The sequence below is a fragment of the Leguminivora glycinivorella genome, chromosome 8 (genome assembly GCF_023078275.1).
Source record: "Leguminivora glycinivorella isolate SPB_JAAS2020 chromosome 8, LegGlyc_1.1, whole genome shotgun sequence".
Taxonomy (NCBI): Eukaryota; Metazoa; Arthropoda; class Insecta; order Lepidoptera; family Tortricidae; genus Leguminivora; species Leguminivora glycinivorella.
In genome coordinates, this window is record NC_062978.1 from 19,080,368 (window position 1) to 19,097,338 (window position 16,971).

General features: G+C 35.9%; 1 long non-coding RNA gene across 1 annotated transcript; it reads left to right on the plus strand.

The window, feature by feature from the left end:
- The first annotated feature begins 13,008 nt into the window (after window positions 1-13,008).
- LOC125228562 lies at window positions 13,009-16,400 on the plus strand. Its single transcript, XR_007177305.1, has 7 exons — window positions 13,009-13,152; window positions 13,555-13,669; window positions 13,870-14,038; window positions 14,547-14,690; window positions 15,302-15,379; window positions 15,513-15,639; window positions 16,019-16,400. It is a non-coding gene; the product is annotated as an uncharacterized LOC125228562 (long non-coding RNA).
- Window positions 16,401-16,971: the final 571 nt, after the last annotated feature.

Sequence of the window (16,971 nt, forward strand, 5' to 3'; positions counted from 1 at the left end):
TGGAGACAACTGGTGAAGAGCATCCACATTCGTCACGTCCCTCAGTCATGAGGATACGACAAAGAAGAAGAGACATAAACATACCAATCATACCATTTCCAGGAAGTATTTTTACTTCATCAATATTACAATAATGGAAATCGACCGCAAAAAATATACTTAATATTTCCTTTTGTTGAGATTTATTGAAGTAAACGACTTTTACCAATTCACAAATACGTAACCATGTTTAAAATCTTATTGATCTCAACAACAAAAGCTTTTCCTCAAAAGGATAACGGGATCGATATAACATAGAAATATTAATAATCAAATTTACCAACTTAACTTTGCAGCCGAGAACGTTTCATAAAGTAATTCGTGTACTCTAGTACAACGAGACAAAGATTATATTAGTGAGGGACTATAGCATTTAACGATAAACATGAAGACAATGATAATGAAAGGAAAGGAATCTTTGGTACCATTACTTCTGCTTAGACATATCAGATCACCTCCCACACGATCTTGCATCCACACGTATATCATTAACAGAGTATAGGCTAGGACAGACACGAGTTTTACCGTTACACCTAGGCCACACAACACACATTCCATGAGCATTCCGTGCAAGGGAAGTATCGATACCATAATGCTGAGATTCAGTGTGGAAACGCTACTCATGGTTAGCCGCTAAAAGTGACTATACGTTATATCCTAATAGTTTAATAAGAGATACTATAATTTCGGACATATTTCCCTTAATATACTATCGCCACTCCCCACGTGTGTTAGATACAAAAATATATAATAATACAATATAACTGCGCAACGGAGGCCTGCTGGATGTGTGCGAATATTTATCCATACCTTCCCTCAATTTTCAACCGCCTTAGGGTGGTGTTACAGCAAACATTTACCCGTAAGAATAGATCTTAATAGGCACCGGAGTTTCAATTTACATTGAGAATTCGCCAGTAACAATGTGCTAACCCATACTAAATTTGTTTTAAACAAATACAATATAAGATAATAGAATAAAATTTGAAAAAAAAAAACATATTTCAAGTTGTTCTTAATTCTTAAAACGAAGATACTCGTACATTCCAAGTATTTTATCTGTTACTTATAGGTTCATATCGCATTTCAGTCTACTGTTATGTATTAATCATGTATAATGACGATATTGTCACATCTGACAGATTATCATATAATTATAATACCTATATTATAAATTAAATTGGAATAGAAGTTGGATGAGTGCCGCAGCGCTTACAATTACAGGATTACCTAAAAAATAAAAATACATTTATTACTATGACACAAAAATAGTATAGCAATAGAAAAACAAAAAATAAAAAGGTATGCAAATTTACTTAAGTACATCTTTCGTGCCTAGTAAAAGGATTCGAGTCTCAACATGTGCTAGGTTATAATTTAACCCAGTGTTCATTTTCAGACTGATCCTCCCATCCCAGTACCTACATGACTCACCTTTCGTTTCGCTGTATCTAGTGACAGAATCCGTGTACACACACGTTCGATGAAATAAATGGATGCACCTATTTCTGTAGTACGATCCCTCATAGTGATTAATTGTCGGCATTGTGTTATCTGGCGGTAATGCAGGTTGTTATGGGTGGATGTTTTGAGTTTTACTTGTAAGTGGTTGATAGGGATTATCGCTAAAAGGAGGTAAAATCTTATTTAATACTTAAGCATTATGCATTTTAATTTCTTAATTTTAAACTCATTTTTTGTTAGTAGAATATTAAAGCAAACTTTACAAAAGTATCTGTTTGCTGTGTGGTTCCTCTGCCATAGAAAATTTTAATTTTGTGCCGTTTCTACTGATAAATAGTATTTGCCAGACAAAATATTACTGCAGATTAATATACCATACCTATTTACATTACTTTTTTATAAAATTTTGAAATTTCTTGGAAGAATAACTTATCACCAAGAGAAAATAAATCTGTTAATTATTAAGTAAGCCATTATGACAATGCGAAATAATAATTAAATTATTTCCACAAACTGATAAAAAGCATGTTTAAAGTTTATTTTTATCTCTCTCGGGTTCATTGATCCGCCGGCCCGATTGTGCGTTGATTGCGCAAATGTGACTCACAGAACAACTGACAATTTGGCCGAAGAACAGTAATAAACTAATTAAGTCCTTGTTTCAGTCCTGACAGTTTGCCAGAAATAAAACTAATTATTTATGTGGGTGGATTTTATCATGTAATAAATATATTGCGACGTTTCGAAACCTTTACAGCGTTCTCGTCTTGACTGTGATGAGGTGAATACAAATTACTATTTACGAGGTAGGTATGTACCTATTTCAAAACGCAGATTTTTTTTACAAATTGCTAATTTTCTTTCAATTACCACTTAATAACCTGTTTTATAGAGCATACGTAAAATAGTAGGTACAAATGACATGAATTGTCCTTTTGTATCAAATAGGCTACAGCTCTCCAGCTGCAGCTGCAGATCTACATGGCAAAAAAAGAAATGTATTGCAATTAGGACACAATTTTCCATACAAAATCTCTAAAAGAACTTGAAGAATCAACCCATTTTATATCTACACATCAATATTACTAAACTAGCATGCTCGAAACATATGTGGTATTTTAATAGATCATAAAATAAACAAAGATTCATTGTTTATGACTCCTAACATCGGTTGAAACCACACGACTAGAAGACCACTAACTAGATGACGCAATAGGTATTCACATACTACCACAAAACCGCAAAACTGTACTTCATACGTTACTCATGCGATCTATTTTTGTTCAAAGGTGAAATCTTAAGCAGACAAGAATTACATTTTATAATAACCACACCTTCGCGATCGCTGTCGTGGGCGGTCGTGTCATTTAATATTCTGAACTTATTTAATTAATAACAAAAATTGAGTAAACTGTGTCAAGTCTAAATCAGCACTTTTCAATACATAATTGTGAGTGTGGCACGTTTTAGCTATCTAAAAGTGAACCTAATGGGGACGAGTTTACGGAAATATGGGAGACGCATTTAACAGAAGTTCGCGCACTGTAAGGACTCCTCCTCCTGAAAAAGGACCTGCGAATATGGACCACACTTCAGCACAGCCCTCTCCAGCACAGTCAGCACAACCTTCGCCAGCACAGTCATCGCAGCCCGCACCGGTTGATGTGGTGTCCACCAGTGGAATCCAAAGTTGGTTATCCTCAATTGAACAATGTTTGAGTGAAATATGTAATATTTCGACTGAAGGGAAACTGAATTCGGACCAGAAAATAAGGATTAACAAACTGAGCAGGAATATATCAAGTGGGGTGTCCCAGCTTGCAGTGCAGTACCAGGCGGTTAAGCAGCAAGTGTTGGTCAACAGTGCCTATCTAAAAGCTGTATCTGAACAAAATAACATCGTAGAACAAATCAAAGAGCTCCAAAATAGCTTACAAGTTGCCCCCAAAATAGAACCGACTGTATCCTTCGCCGACAAAGTGAGAACAGGTAACAACTCATCTATAGTACCCACCAAGACCAACTCTATAGTAATTTACCCTAAGGAGAAGGACAAATCAAGTGAAGATACCAAAAAACTTGTACAGGACCTGATAAAACCAGAAGCTCTCAAGCTACATGTTCGTGGAATGAGAAAAACGAAAAACGGAGGCGTTATTATAAATACCGATCGCAAGGACGACCTAGAAAAACTAAGAGGATCCCAGCAGCTTCAAAAATCAGGACTGAAATTAGAAGAAACTACCAAAAGAAGACCTAAAATCATCTTTTGGGCGTGCCTTCAAATATAACAGAGAACGAAGTTTTCGACTGCATTTATGAACAAAATATTGTAGATCAACAGCCAAATATTTCTAAGGACACATTTATGAGCTCTATAAAACTAAGTCATAAATCTGGCAAGAAGGGCCAAGCCACATGCAATTATATATTAGAGTGCTCTGGCGACATAAGACACTCATTCAGCAACAGCGCGTTTTTATCAATTGGACTTCCTGCCCAGCACGAGATTATACTATGTTAACGAGATGCTACAAATGTCAGCAATATTGTCATTCTGCTAAATACTGCAGAGAAGCTGAATCCACATGCAGCCACTGCGGATTATCGGGACACACCAACAAAGAATGCCCCAAGATACTAGAACTACCAAAATGCGCTACATGTATGCGATTCAAAAAACCAGCTGACCACCAAACTGGAGATGATTCGTGCCCAGGAAAGAAAAGTGCCCTTATAAGGTATTTAAATACCATAGATTATGACGGCACCTGCTAAAACCCTACCCTGTTATTTATACTATGTCTAAGGAGAAACGTTTTATTATCACTTATTTAAGTTAATGTAAACCTACTTACTTACAATTTATAACCTTTATTGTTTTGCTCAATAAGCACCTAACTACATTATACTGACCTACTAACACGAAATGCCTAAGATACAAGTATTAAGTTACTTAGTTTAGGTATTGGCGTAAAATAATATTATGTTGACCTGCTTAAAATTTTTGCATACAAGACTTTTTTGTTATTTATGTCTTTCTAAACCATGTTTGTACCTATATTTATAGTTTTTAAGCATTATTTAAGAGAATTGTGATTGTTTTAATTTTAGGTATTTTTCTATGAAATAAATTTTATCTTTTATCTTATTTTATAATGGTTATAATATTCATATTTCGGAATCTGCCATGTTTTCAATAAAATTAGGTCTGTGTGTACACGTATAGTACTTAAATGAACAAACTGATAATGAATATGAATAGATACGAGTATGTACAATGTACAAGGCCTTAGCCAACGTGTAGATAATTAAAAAAACGCCAACCAATATTAAATAACGTGATGAAAATAGTCACGATACTTTATGCAACATCTGTCATTTTATTAGTAGTAATTTAAGGTCAGATTTTGACAAATTTGTACAATCTATTCGTATGTATTTCTTTGCATTTGCAGACACACGTATCTTGGGTAATAAGTATATACGTGCTGTGTAAAACATTATTTAATAAATAAAAAATATGTTGGTGAATAATATTTTACTTTCCAAAAACCGCATAAATATATGACACGCTCTTACTGCTCTGCAAAAAGATTGTGTCAGATATTTTTGCGGCTTTTGCTGTGTAACATAATTAATAATTATTGCAGGTGACTGAACAATCAATTTACTCATTTAGCCATGTTTTGCCTCCAATCAATTCTCCTCCGATCTCGTCCTAAAAAACTGTTAATTTTCTTAATGAACCAAAACCATCGACCATAAATATTGGTAGTTGGTGAGAAACGCGTTAATTAGACAATGTTCAGTGCGTGGGCGCAGGGATGTGGCAAGACAAACATAAATTACAAACTGTGCTTAAGGCGATAGGGGACTACTGCCCCGAAACTTGTTTTCATACAAATGTAGCCCATTTTCATCCCTTGATATTTAAAATTGATTAAAATGTAAAAAAATATGTATTTCAATCATAGCTATGTCCTTACGTACAATTTTTGAAATTGTTTGTCCAGTAGGTAGGTAAATAAAATGGCGTATACTTCCTAACTAAATCCTAACTAGTATATATATTTTTTTACTTAGCCTATTTGCATCCCTTTTCTTCGACCACTTACAATTCACTCCCCCCTTTCATGCATAAATAGCCATACTTTTAATTTTTTTCGGATTTTCATATTATTTATAGCCGTATGTTTAAAATATGTCAAATTGTGTGAACTTATTTTCCACAATGTTATATAATAAGTTTAATAGCCAAGGAGGAAACTGAGGAGTACATATATTTATTTGTGTGTCGTGGAGAATCGTTCCTCCTCTATCCTCTTAACAAAACGTTGTAAAATAACGAAGACGTTTTGTCTTCTTACCCTTTTTCAAAGTTGTTTAGCTACGAACCCCGCAGTTCTAAAAAAGCGTAAGAGTGAAATACTTGTAAAATATTGGGTTGGTAAGAAAGTAATGAGCGAATCATAACCAATATTGTAATTTTTATTTAATTTATTATTTTAATCATTTATCAAAAATATAACGGCCTTCGTTATCTACTACTTGTCTCCATCGTTCTGGTAAAGAATGAATAGCATCGGCGAAGAAGTTCTTAGGTTTAGATTCAAAAAACTCAGCTATGTACTGTCGTAGATGGGCTTGATCATCGAACTTTTTTTCATTCAAGGCATTGCTCAGCGATCTGAACAATGCGTAATCCGTAGGTGCCAAGTCTGGAGAGTACGGTGGATGAGGAATCACTTTCCAACCTAGCTCCAATAGCTTTAGCCGAGTCACTTTTGCAATGTGTGGGCGAGCATTGTCGTGTAAGAAAAAAACTTTAGCATGCTGTGGACGATTCTGACAGATTTTTGGTTTAAATTTTCAAGCTGATTACAGTATACTGATGCGGTAACAGTCATTCCACTTGGTAGGAGTTCCCAGTGAATAATACCATGAATATCCCACCAAACGGACAGCATAACTTTTTTCGGGTGAGGCTCTGTTTTTGGTGCCTCTATTCCTTTTTCGTTTGGAGCTAGCCACTGACGTTTGCGTGTGTGATTTATATATAAGACCCATTTTTCATCTCCAGTGATAAGATGGTCCAACCAGTTGAATGTGCGGCGAAAAGACAGAAGTTGTATGCAGATATCGGCACGGCGGTTTAGTTGATCTCTATCAAGTTCGTGCGGTATCCAAACACTGTATTTGTAGTTTTTTCCCAACTCGTGTAAATGTGTTTCTATGGTGACATGAGAGCAGCCTAACTCGGTAGCAAGAGTACGACTCGTTAGCCTCGGATCTCCTTCAATTAAGGTTTTTAATTTGGCTACATCAATCTTCACCGGTCGACCAGACTTAGGTTGATCTGATAATGAAAAGTCGCCACTACGAAACCGCTGGAACCATCGTTTCGCCGTGGCCTCAGACACAACTTCAGGAGCAACACGCTGACATATATTACGCACTGCTTCGGCGGCTGAATGGCCAGACTGAAATTCATATAGTAAGCAATGCCTTACATGCACTTTTAATTCGTCCATTTTCTTCCTTATATTAAGCTCGGCGACAGCTAGTGAATGACTGACGAGAAACTGTGCGACTCGCCCTTTATATACTTTCGACCATAGAAAATTCTAGAACTCTCTCAAAAATTTTATGTGGAATTCAATCGATCGCTCATTACTTTATTACCAACCCAATATATACGTCTTCGTTGAAGTGACTTAAAGGCTAGTCGAGATTAAATCTAAAGTTAATTCAGTCTAGGATTCCTTGAAACCGAAGGAGCGGGTAGCGAAAGTAAAGGTAATTAAATAACATTTAAGTTTGCAGATAAATAAAAAGTGAAAAATTCACAGTTTTGTGTGGGTTTTGTGTGTTTTGAACCCACTTTCTCGTTACTGGATAGCTAGCCGACTGCTCTTCCATTTGAACTAGGTAGGTACAGTCAACCAATTGGAACCCTAGGCCACTGTAGAACTGTGTCATAGTGACGTTAGAAATCAGATTGTAAGAAGTCTCTTACTGCTTGTCATTTTGACATGGTTGTATAGTGGCCTAGGGTTCCAATTGGTTGACTGAATGACTGTACCTAGACGCCAACCAATACAGCAAACATTTCGACCTTAGTATATGCCCAGATACCTGTAACAGTACATTCATATTCTTACATTTTACTTAAAAAATATCATCATATATATCTAGACTTGTGTTATTTATAAAAGCAATCTCAAGTCGCCAATTTTGGTTTTGACAATTTGACACGCTCGCTCGGGAAGCCGGGATTCAATAACGTGAGCAAGTTTTAGTGCGAATCGTACATAGACGGATCATATCTTAGAATTAAAAAAAAAATATATAAATGGGCTTACTCTTGGCCACAGACTAGCCAAAGGCAAAGACGTGGCCTACGATGGAGTGAGCTCGCTCAGAAGATACCTGTTCACTCTTGATTTGAAGGTTGCCGGGTTATTTGAGTAATCTGTAACTATAAAATGATTTTTTTTTTAAACAACATCTGAATCCGCCTGCAACAGTTAATTGTTTTAATTAGTTTTGTAGCTCCCAGCCGTATCGGCACAACAAATGGAGCGCGTTAAATTTTATCGACTTTTAGCGTCCCGTGTCGAAACGTATGGCAGCAATTAGAATATTTCGATGGAACCTATTTAATGCAAAGTATTTCATTTATCATAGTAATCAGTTTTCTGATTTAGAGGAAAATCTTTTCGGAGAAGGAAAGCTTCGCGAGTAAACCTGCAGAAATATTAAAATAATACGGCAATGTGCAATCAATCGCCTTAGTGCTTGAAAAGGTTCTCGTAACTGAGCTATTTTTATGACGATGGTGCTATACCATCGGGCAACTGATCGCGTGAAAGAGTATTTGAGAAGGAAAGAAGTGAGTGCTGAGATGACGAAGGATAGAGGAGAATGGAAGAGGAAGACAAGTTGTAACGTGGGATAGGGGTAGGAAGAAGAAGCAGAAGAGGTACCTACCTCATCGTCATGGGTACCTACTATATTCGTTTATACGATAGTCGGCTAAGCTAAGCATGTGACACTCCTTGAGTTGCAGGCATCCATAGGTTACGGTGACCTTTCCATCAGGAGGACCGTATTAATCACTTGACGATCTGTGTAGAAATGAAGACAAACAATTTTCAATCAAGAATTCTTTTTGGCATAATCTATATTGGCATAATTCACCTTTCCCATAATCTGTTACGGCATAGCATAGAACGCATAATTTGGCTAGGGTTTGTTTGTTTGTTCGAATATATTATTTCCTGCATAAAGGTTATTCGCCCATAATTTTTAAGCATAAATTATTTGTGCATAACATTGTTTAGTCGAAATTTACCACCCAGAATTTTTATCATCGCTAAGTATATTAATGTTGCAGTTCTAATCTAACCTAACCGACATTCTTGACAATATGTTGTATTTATTGAGGTCGCAGTTCTAACCTAACCTAACCGATATGCCAAATGGAGGGAACCCGCTGTGAAGACATTGCGTCATTGTGAAATAGGGCTTATACCTACCTGAACCTAAACCAAAGATACATGTAGAAATCAAGTATCGATACGAGTATAACTTAACCAGAAGTATTAAGCTCTCCATAATCTGAAGCAAAATCTTCATTCCAAGCTCGTTGGCAGCATCCAAATCAAAAGGTCTTTAAATCTTTAAAGAAAGCAAGAAGAATAAGCTGAATAAGGGGAGTTACGCTATTTTAGAATACAGAAGTGTAGCTTATCTTCAAAGCGCTCGATAATTAAACTAATGGGACAGTCGATAAAAAAATCAGTACGTAGCTGTCCGAGTTATCAGCGCATCGGAGATCGATCGACTAAACAATTAGACGGTATTAGAGAATCGGTACCGTTTCGTGCGGCCGGCTGTTACACCGTAACGCGGAAGAACTCAAAGATGCGAATTTAAAGAGAATATGTAGGTAGGTACGTGATCTCTTATTCAGCTTGCGTCATTATTTTAGAAGACCTAAGTGTAATAAAAATGAACGGGTACCGAGATTTTTACTCCATTCTGATAAAATTTATTTAAAAATGTCCAAGTACGCCTTCAGCTACATTACAGCGACTGCGAATGAGATATTTTAGGTATTGAATGGTTTCAGCACGAATACTTTTGTATAAGTCAATGAGTAAAATAAAATAAGCGAATATCTATGTAGTTTTAGTTATATTATTAATTAATATTAGGTTAAAAGGACTAACAGTTCGCCGAGCCTTAACGTCCCATCCGTTATTCGTCGCAGTCACTTTTTATTCATTATTCACGCCGATGAATAACATCTTCCGGCAAAAGAACTAATTCTTTCATAGTATAAACTGTCCCCACAAATATGAGATTAACAGCGCCCTTTTGACAATATTTATATATTCCTGGTCAGGCTTCAATAAAAAAATGTTTTCAAGCTTTATCGACACGGTGTGACTGTCGGCTTCGCCGTTACAGCGAGGTTAGATGGTTCAAGCGATCGTATCGCACTCGTGCCGGTTACATACCTCGCTGGCATGTATACGAAGAGGTTTACTAAAAAGTACATACAAGACGTAATAAAAATACTTGAGATCCGTTTAACGGCTTATCCGACCACTCCGAAGACCCAACAGCATTTGTTTTGATTTTTAAATTTGGAATTGGATCTACGTACAATAACAATTCAGTAAATGCAGTGAATCAGTTTACTAATCAATATCAACTTTCGTGAGATTTGTAATTGATGATGATGAGATCAATTTAAGATTTCTGCTGCCAAACTTTACAATGAGTCATCTTACGTACACTCTAAAAAATGAAGGCCAACTAAGAGCAGTTTTCTCTTAGTTGACGTTAAGTTAATCACTACAATTACGATCTTATACAATTCAAATAAAGCTGATTACTAAAACAATAAAGGAATGTATGATTGAACTAATAACTTAGGTGTTTTGTTATTCCTAACCAATGAACACCTTGAATCAATTATTAACTTGTTAGGCAAAACTATGTAACATAGGTTGATTCAATCCTGAACTAGTTCATTAAAACAGATAAGTATGTTAATAGTTCTGAACATTTTTATAGTAAATTTGATTATTTTATCTTTGTTGATTCAAATAAGATTAGGTATTTGAAACAACTAAACATAGGTAGATTCAATCCTGATCGAATTCATTAAAACAGATAAGTATGTTAATGGTTTTAAACATTTTCATAGTTGATTTGATTATTTTGTCTGTTGGTTCAAATAAGATTAGGTATTTGAAACAACTAAACGTGTAGGTACATTCAATCCTGAACTAATTCATTAAAACAAATAAGTATGTTAATGGTTTTAAGCATTTTCATGCTTAATTTGATTATTTTGTCTTTGTTGATTCAAATAAGACTTGGTATTTGACATAAACTAAATCTAGGTTGCTTCAATCCTCAACTAATTCTTTAAGACAGATAAGTATGTCAATAGTTCTAGACATACAAAATTTTGAAACAACGAAGATACATTTCTCAATCCCATTATGATCAAATTGTTGTATCAATTACGAAATGAATTGAGTTCTACTAAGAATGAATTGTTAAATCTATTATCATAATAAACAAATTAAATAATTGGTAATCTGATCAATCAAGTGAATAGTAGGGGTAAGCGTTTGTACATCCGCCTTCCGCCCGCGCCCCTCCCGCAGCGCGTGCGAGTGTTGCCAACTCGGAATAAAATATACCAGATCTGGGATATTTTCACGGCTCTTTCATCGAAAATTTTTATTTAGCATTGGGCACATATTTTTACATATTTGGTCTAAGGCATCAACTTGAAAGCAACCATATTTGTCATCGCCATATGGTATTCAATTTTATTATGAATTTTCGTGTGTGGCGGACGTCGATGTAATATAACAATTTTCAAAATAAATGGAAGGGTGAGTTATTTACGGATTGCCATGCTGATCCTATTAAGCTAACCATGCTTTTCATATTTGATAGCCCACTATGAAAGTGTTGTCAGAATCGTTAAAGTTATTTAATAATCGCAATAACGCTTGCACACTGTTATCAAAAACGCTGCAGCGTTAGCATAGCCGGACTCGATATGGGTTCAGTTTTGTATTCTTCATGAGTATCCAAGTCAGGAACGGATCCACCCCTTCCCAGAAAAAATGCTATAATTGGCTCAGCTCAGACGCAGTGCCGGATAAAGCAGCGCAGAGCCTGTAGCAAGTTCTATCTAGAAGCCCTAAAGGGTGAAGCCACACTAGAGCAATTTCGGTTACGCTAATATATATATACGCGTGATCACGTGACTCGGCGTGGCGCGTGAGGCTTCATCTTAAAGTGCAAGGATTTTAAGCATATAATTATATAGGTACATGTTAAGGCAGAAAATTCAAGCATTCCAAGGCTAATATTGCTTTAGTATATTTATTTAATTTGTCCTAATTTGCGAGGAAATGAGGAGAAATAATCAATAAATTATGACTTATAATATACATACATACAATCACGCCTGTATCCCATGAAGGGGTAGCACATGAATCTACTCGTTTCAGTGCCACTCTTGGCAAATAAGGGATTGAAAGAAAACGAAACTGTGACATTGCAGTGACAGGTTGCCAGCCTCTCGCCTACGCCACAATTTAACCCATAGGTATCCCACAGTCGCCTTCTACGACACCCACGGGAAGAAAGGGGGTTGTGAAATTCTTAACCCGTCACCACACGGGCAACATATAATATATTACTTACAATATATTGACACTGGGGCTAATATATATTTTTATTGACTTATAATATAGTTTTCAGTACAGATGTTGCGTTTTTTACGCACTAGTGTGAAAAGTGATTCATTTCTTGTCAGGTCGAAACTTCGGAGGACCATCTGTACTGAAAAACGTCGTACCATACACGTGCGAAAAGGAAATTCGTAACTCGTGTTGATTTAGAACACTCCCTTCTGTTGTGTTTTAATTTATTGCCACTCGTTTCGAACTTCCACCTTTTCGCACTTGTATCGTAATGTACTATTACATAATTATGGTATGTATTGTAAAACGTTGTACGATACATGTACGAATAGAATAAGTATTATAGGTAATTCACTACTCCTGTCGATTTAAAAAACTCTCTTCGTTCGTGTTTTAATCACAACTCGTTTCAAATTTCCCACTTGTATCGTAATTTACTATTGATTACTTTACTATTGATTACTATCTATTAGTTAAAATAAAAATTCCATCAAATATATTGCTAAAAAACAACAGACTCGTAACCAAATAACAAAGGTGAATTTTACTGCACATTAGGTATCATTTGACGGCATTTCAATTTTAGATAGGTACTGAATTATTTTTAATCATTTATGAATTATTTTTAATCATTTATTTTAAGTACCTTTATGCCTTTAATTCGAGGTAGACTCATTTAAAAAAAAATGTTAACGTATTTTAGACATCTTCTATACATTAGCCTAGCGTTTTTCAAAATCGGAGTTGGCAACACTGACGCCGAAGTGATTTGTCAACGCGTCTTGTGTTTTTTTGCGGTTATCTATCACATCACAGATCTAACAACTTACAAGTTCAATGGAGTAAGTGATCGAATCTTTAAAAACATGGGAGTTGGAGAACTTAATACGAAAATTCACCAGTAAGTACAATGTATTTTTTTCATTATTTAGTCAAGTTGCTAATGACACGAGGCCAATAGCTTGCTGGGCTGCGGCCCCGGCCGATAATGGATGCAATCTCGTAATAATACACATTTAAATTTCTTGTCTATAAAATACACATTTAAGTTGGCTCAATTTTCGTTGAACGTCCGGCATGTGCTGTTCGCGGCGCGAGCCGATTTAGACTTGGTATGGTAACTATAGTTCCGTCAAAATGAGAGAGACCGGAATTATTTTTGCCAGGGAGAGAATTGCGAGGGGATCTTTAGCCCGAGTCAAAATCGGGCGCAATCGCCCGTTTGAGTGAGTTTTGATAGTGATTCTGTTGTGTATTTTCTTATAGTTGGATAGTTTCTAACAAAGCGTTGCATATTTTCCAGCCCCGGAATCGGACGCTAATAAAACCATGTTCCGATGGTAATAGGCGACGCCCAGCGTGCCCGGGTGTTGAAATAAGTGCAAAACTGCTCTCCGCTCGCCTTTTGTCCACCAACGGTAAATTGTACATTCTTTAAAAACCTTGTCAAATTGTCACTTAGGTTATGTGTAATTCCAAATTAGCAGTAGGTCGTTTCACAGAACGCGTTGACGTTCGGAATTCGAATTCCGGGGCAATTCCCCTGTCCTACGGGCGATCCAAGTCTCACGGACGCCGTCTTTGGAATTTTACTTAAAGACTGGTATACACATTTCAGGGTTCACGCCGCGTCGCCTAATCCTCGCGCCGGTCGCCAGCATTCCCCGCTGTGTTCCGGTAACCTACAGGCGGCAAGCTGACGCTGCCGTCATCCACACGACACCATCTCTGAGGCGGCTGACGTGGCAGTCGTGGTGGTCTGAGGCGGCTGACGTAGCACGTTTGAGGTTAGACCTTTCCAATCACTCTTATCTACATCATCGAACCGGCATAATTATGGTTCTGGCACCCTCCGTGTTACTATACCTTTTATTTTAATATCCGCCGTACACCGTTTCTACCCGTAGTTTTAACTCAAGAGTTCGCTGATCCACGTTTGTTCCCTTAAATAATTTAAAACCTTAGTCTCATGTTCAAGTGTAGCTAGCCCTCGGCTCTGTAAACTTAGTAAATTAGAGAGTAATTTCATAATATAAGGCAAGGCTCAGTGGAGTCCTTTGTAATAGATTAATTAACAGAGAAATAATTACCTTTTGCCCTTAAGAGTTGTTTCAATTTTAAATCTTGTCTGCTAGCATAATGGCCCCCAATTATAGATATTGTAGCAATATTGAAAAATATTAACTTTGAGTTAAAAAAAGATGTAATACGGTTCCTCTAGGGCCAAATATTTTTCCACGCTGTTCATAATTTTGTAGTATGGTATGTGATATTAATTGTATCATTCATTTCCAGACCCTGATGGATTTTTCTGAGTTTAACATAAGCACAGACCTAATAGTTATAGAAACTTCAGAAAAGGAAAACTTGTCCTCGGAAAAGGAAAATGTGCCATCTGCAATTGCTGAGAAGAAAGCAGAGCCCAGTTATAATTCCAGGGTAAGCAGTTTCTAACAGACTTCTTTACCTAGAAGGAGGAGGTTCTGTATTTTATTGTAAAAAACATTATAAGAATTACAATTCAATAAATGAATACTGCATAGGCAGACCAACATACCAGAGAGAGATTTTATTCCAACCATTTTTGAAGTAACATACTCAATACAATGCAGTTATATTAAAAATATTATCACAATAATATTTTTAATATAACTGCATTGTTAGGCAAGATACCGGGCTGGCCTAGCGAGTAGTGACTAAGTGACCGTCCCTACTAAGCCGCAGTTCTGGGTTCGAATCCCGGTAAGGACATTTATTTGTGTGATGAGCACAGGTATGTTCCTGAGAATCCTGAGTCATGGATGTTTTTTATTTATATAATTATTTGTTTATTAATTATATCGTTGTCTGAGTACCCACATCACAAGCCTTCTTGAGCTTACTGTGGGACCCAGTCAATCTGTGTAAGAATGTCCTATTACATTAATTAATTTATTTATTATTATGATACATTATACTGTGAGTGTATAGGTTATGACTGTAATTAATTGTATTATAATTATATTAATTAAAGAGGCAAATGAAAAGTAAAGTTTCTAAATATTTTTCAGATTGTGGGAAAGTCATTGGACTCTGCATCACTATTTTGAAAATATTCTGCTCTCAAAAAACCACAAGGATATTCTTTGGTAAATATAATAACATTAACTAGCTAAGTCACTTTTTACTATGTAACTTTAAAATAATTATTATATGTATAACTGAATACTGCATTCGTTTCTTTTTACTTTTTGTTTTTAATTGTTTGTTTTATCATTCCAGCGGCTTAACGACTTCAAAAGCACATGAAATTTACTAGGACAATTTGTTTATAAATTTTCCATCAATGAAAATAAATCTTCAGGAACAGCTGAAATACAAAAAGTCGAACTTACTGCACTTACCAATTGTAAGTATATGATAAAATTGATAAAGCAGATGTTGTCTATGTTAAAATAGTTAGTTTCACCACACCGACTGGCAAAGGCTCTCTTTAGTCTTCAAAAACATATAGCAAAACTGCATTTTGTCCACAAGAGTGCAAAGAAATTTCATACAAATTTTAACTGGATGTCTCAAGCTTGATAGATTTGATTTAGTTAGATGTTTTACAGTTAATATTTTGTTTGTGTCGGTGTAGTGTAAAATTTTGTATTTCACTCGGTGGCAAAGTTTGTTTAACCTTCGTGGCTCGTTTCAGTTGCCCCACTGTTCACTTACCCGCATTGATCTTTCCTTATATTATATCGTTTGTAATAATATTTTACTAACTAGTCCCATTTTTATAGCGCCCTATGAGGAAACAACGAATATAGCCGGATTTCTCACCATTCCATTTTTGCTGAACACTGCGGCAGTCCGCCAAAAGAAGAAGCGAGGTTCCGGTGCAAGTCAAAATTGGAAGCCCAGTAAAATGGAAGTAAGGGAAGGTTTCATAAAGCATATCCGCTCTAGTGTAGAAATTAGCCAGACCATCGAACTTCGCATAGCCACACTTCAAAAAATAGGATTGTCATGCCAGCCATACATAATTGTTGTGGGTGAGTCTCTTGAAAAAATCGAATCATTTCTAGTTGTTGTCAGCAGATCGATAATCTATGAAAGACAGTCCATTATGAACGCAGTAGATACGTGCTACAAAATATATAATACAATGAAAATATAATACATTGTACTTACTGGTGAACTCTGGTATTAAGACGATACAGGAGTGATCTATTCTCCATACAAACGCTCTCGACTATTTCCTCCCTGGTTTTTCAAGATACAGCAATGATTTTTTTCAAGACAGATTATAATAATTTTTATCTGTGTCGGACCGTTTTGATTTTTTGAGATTCTTATTTTTAAAGACGCTAGAGCCCATCGAAAATTTTCAAAAACGGTGTTATTGATTATGGCGTAAAAAAGGTGTGGTATTCAAAATTGGTAACAATTAGCCACAAAAACTGAACGGTCCGACACTGATTATTTCATTGTTATTCAGATTCTCAAATTTAGTTACGATTGACTTAATTTTGAAGGGGAAACAGTCGAGAGCGGAACCTCGATTTTAAAGATTTTTTCGCAATATTTTTTAACTGAGTTCTTAATGGACATTTTTTTCGATAAATCTAGTTAATAACACTTGTATATTAAATTTGAATTCCCAAATTGAAAGGGGGCTCCTTTCCATTTTAGCATTTTCGCTCCTGTAGCGTCTTAAGTTCTCCAACTCCCATGTTTTTAAAATTTCGATTTC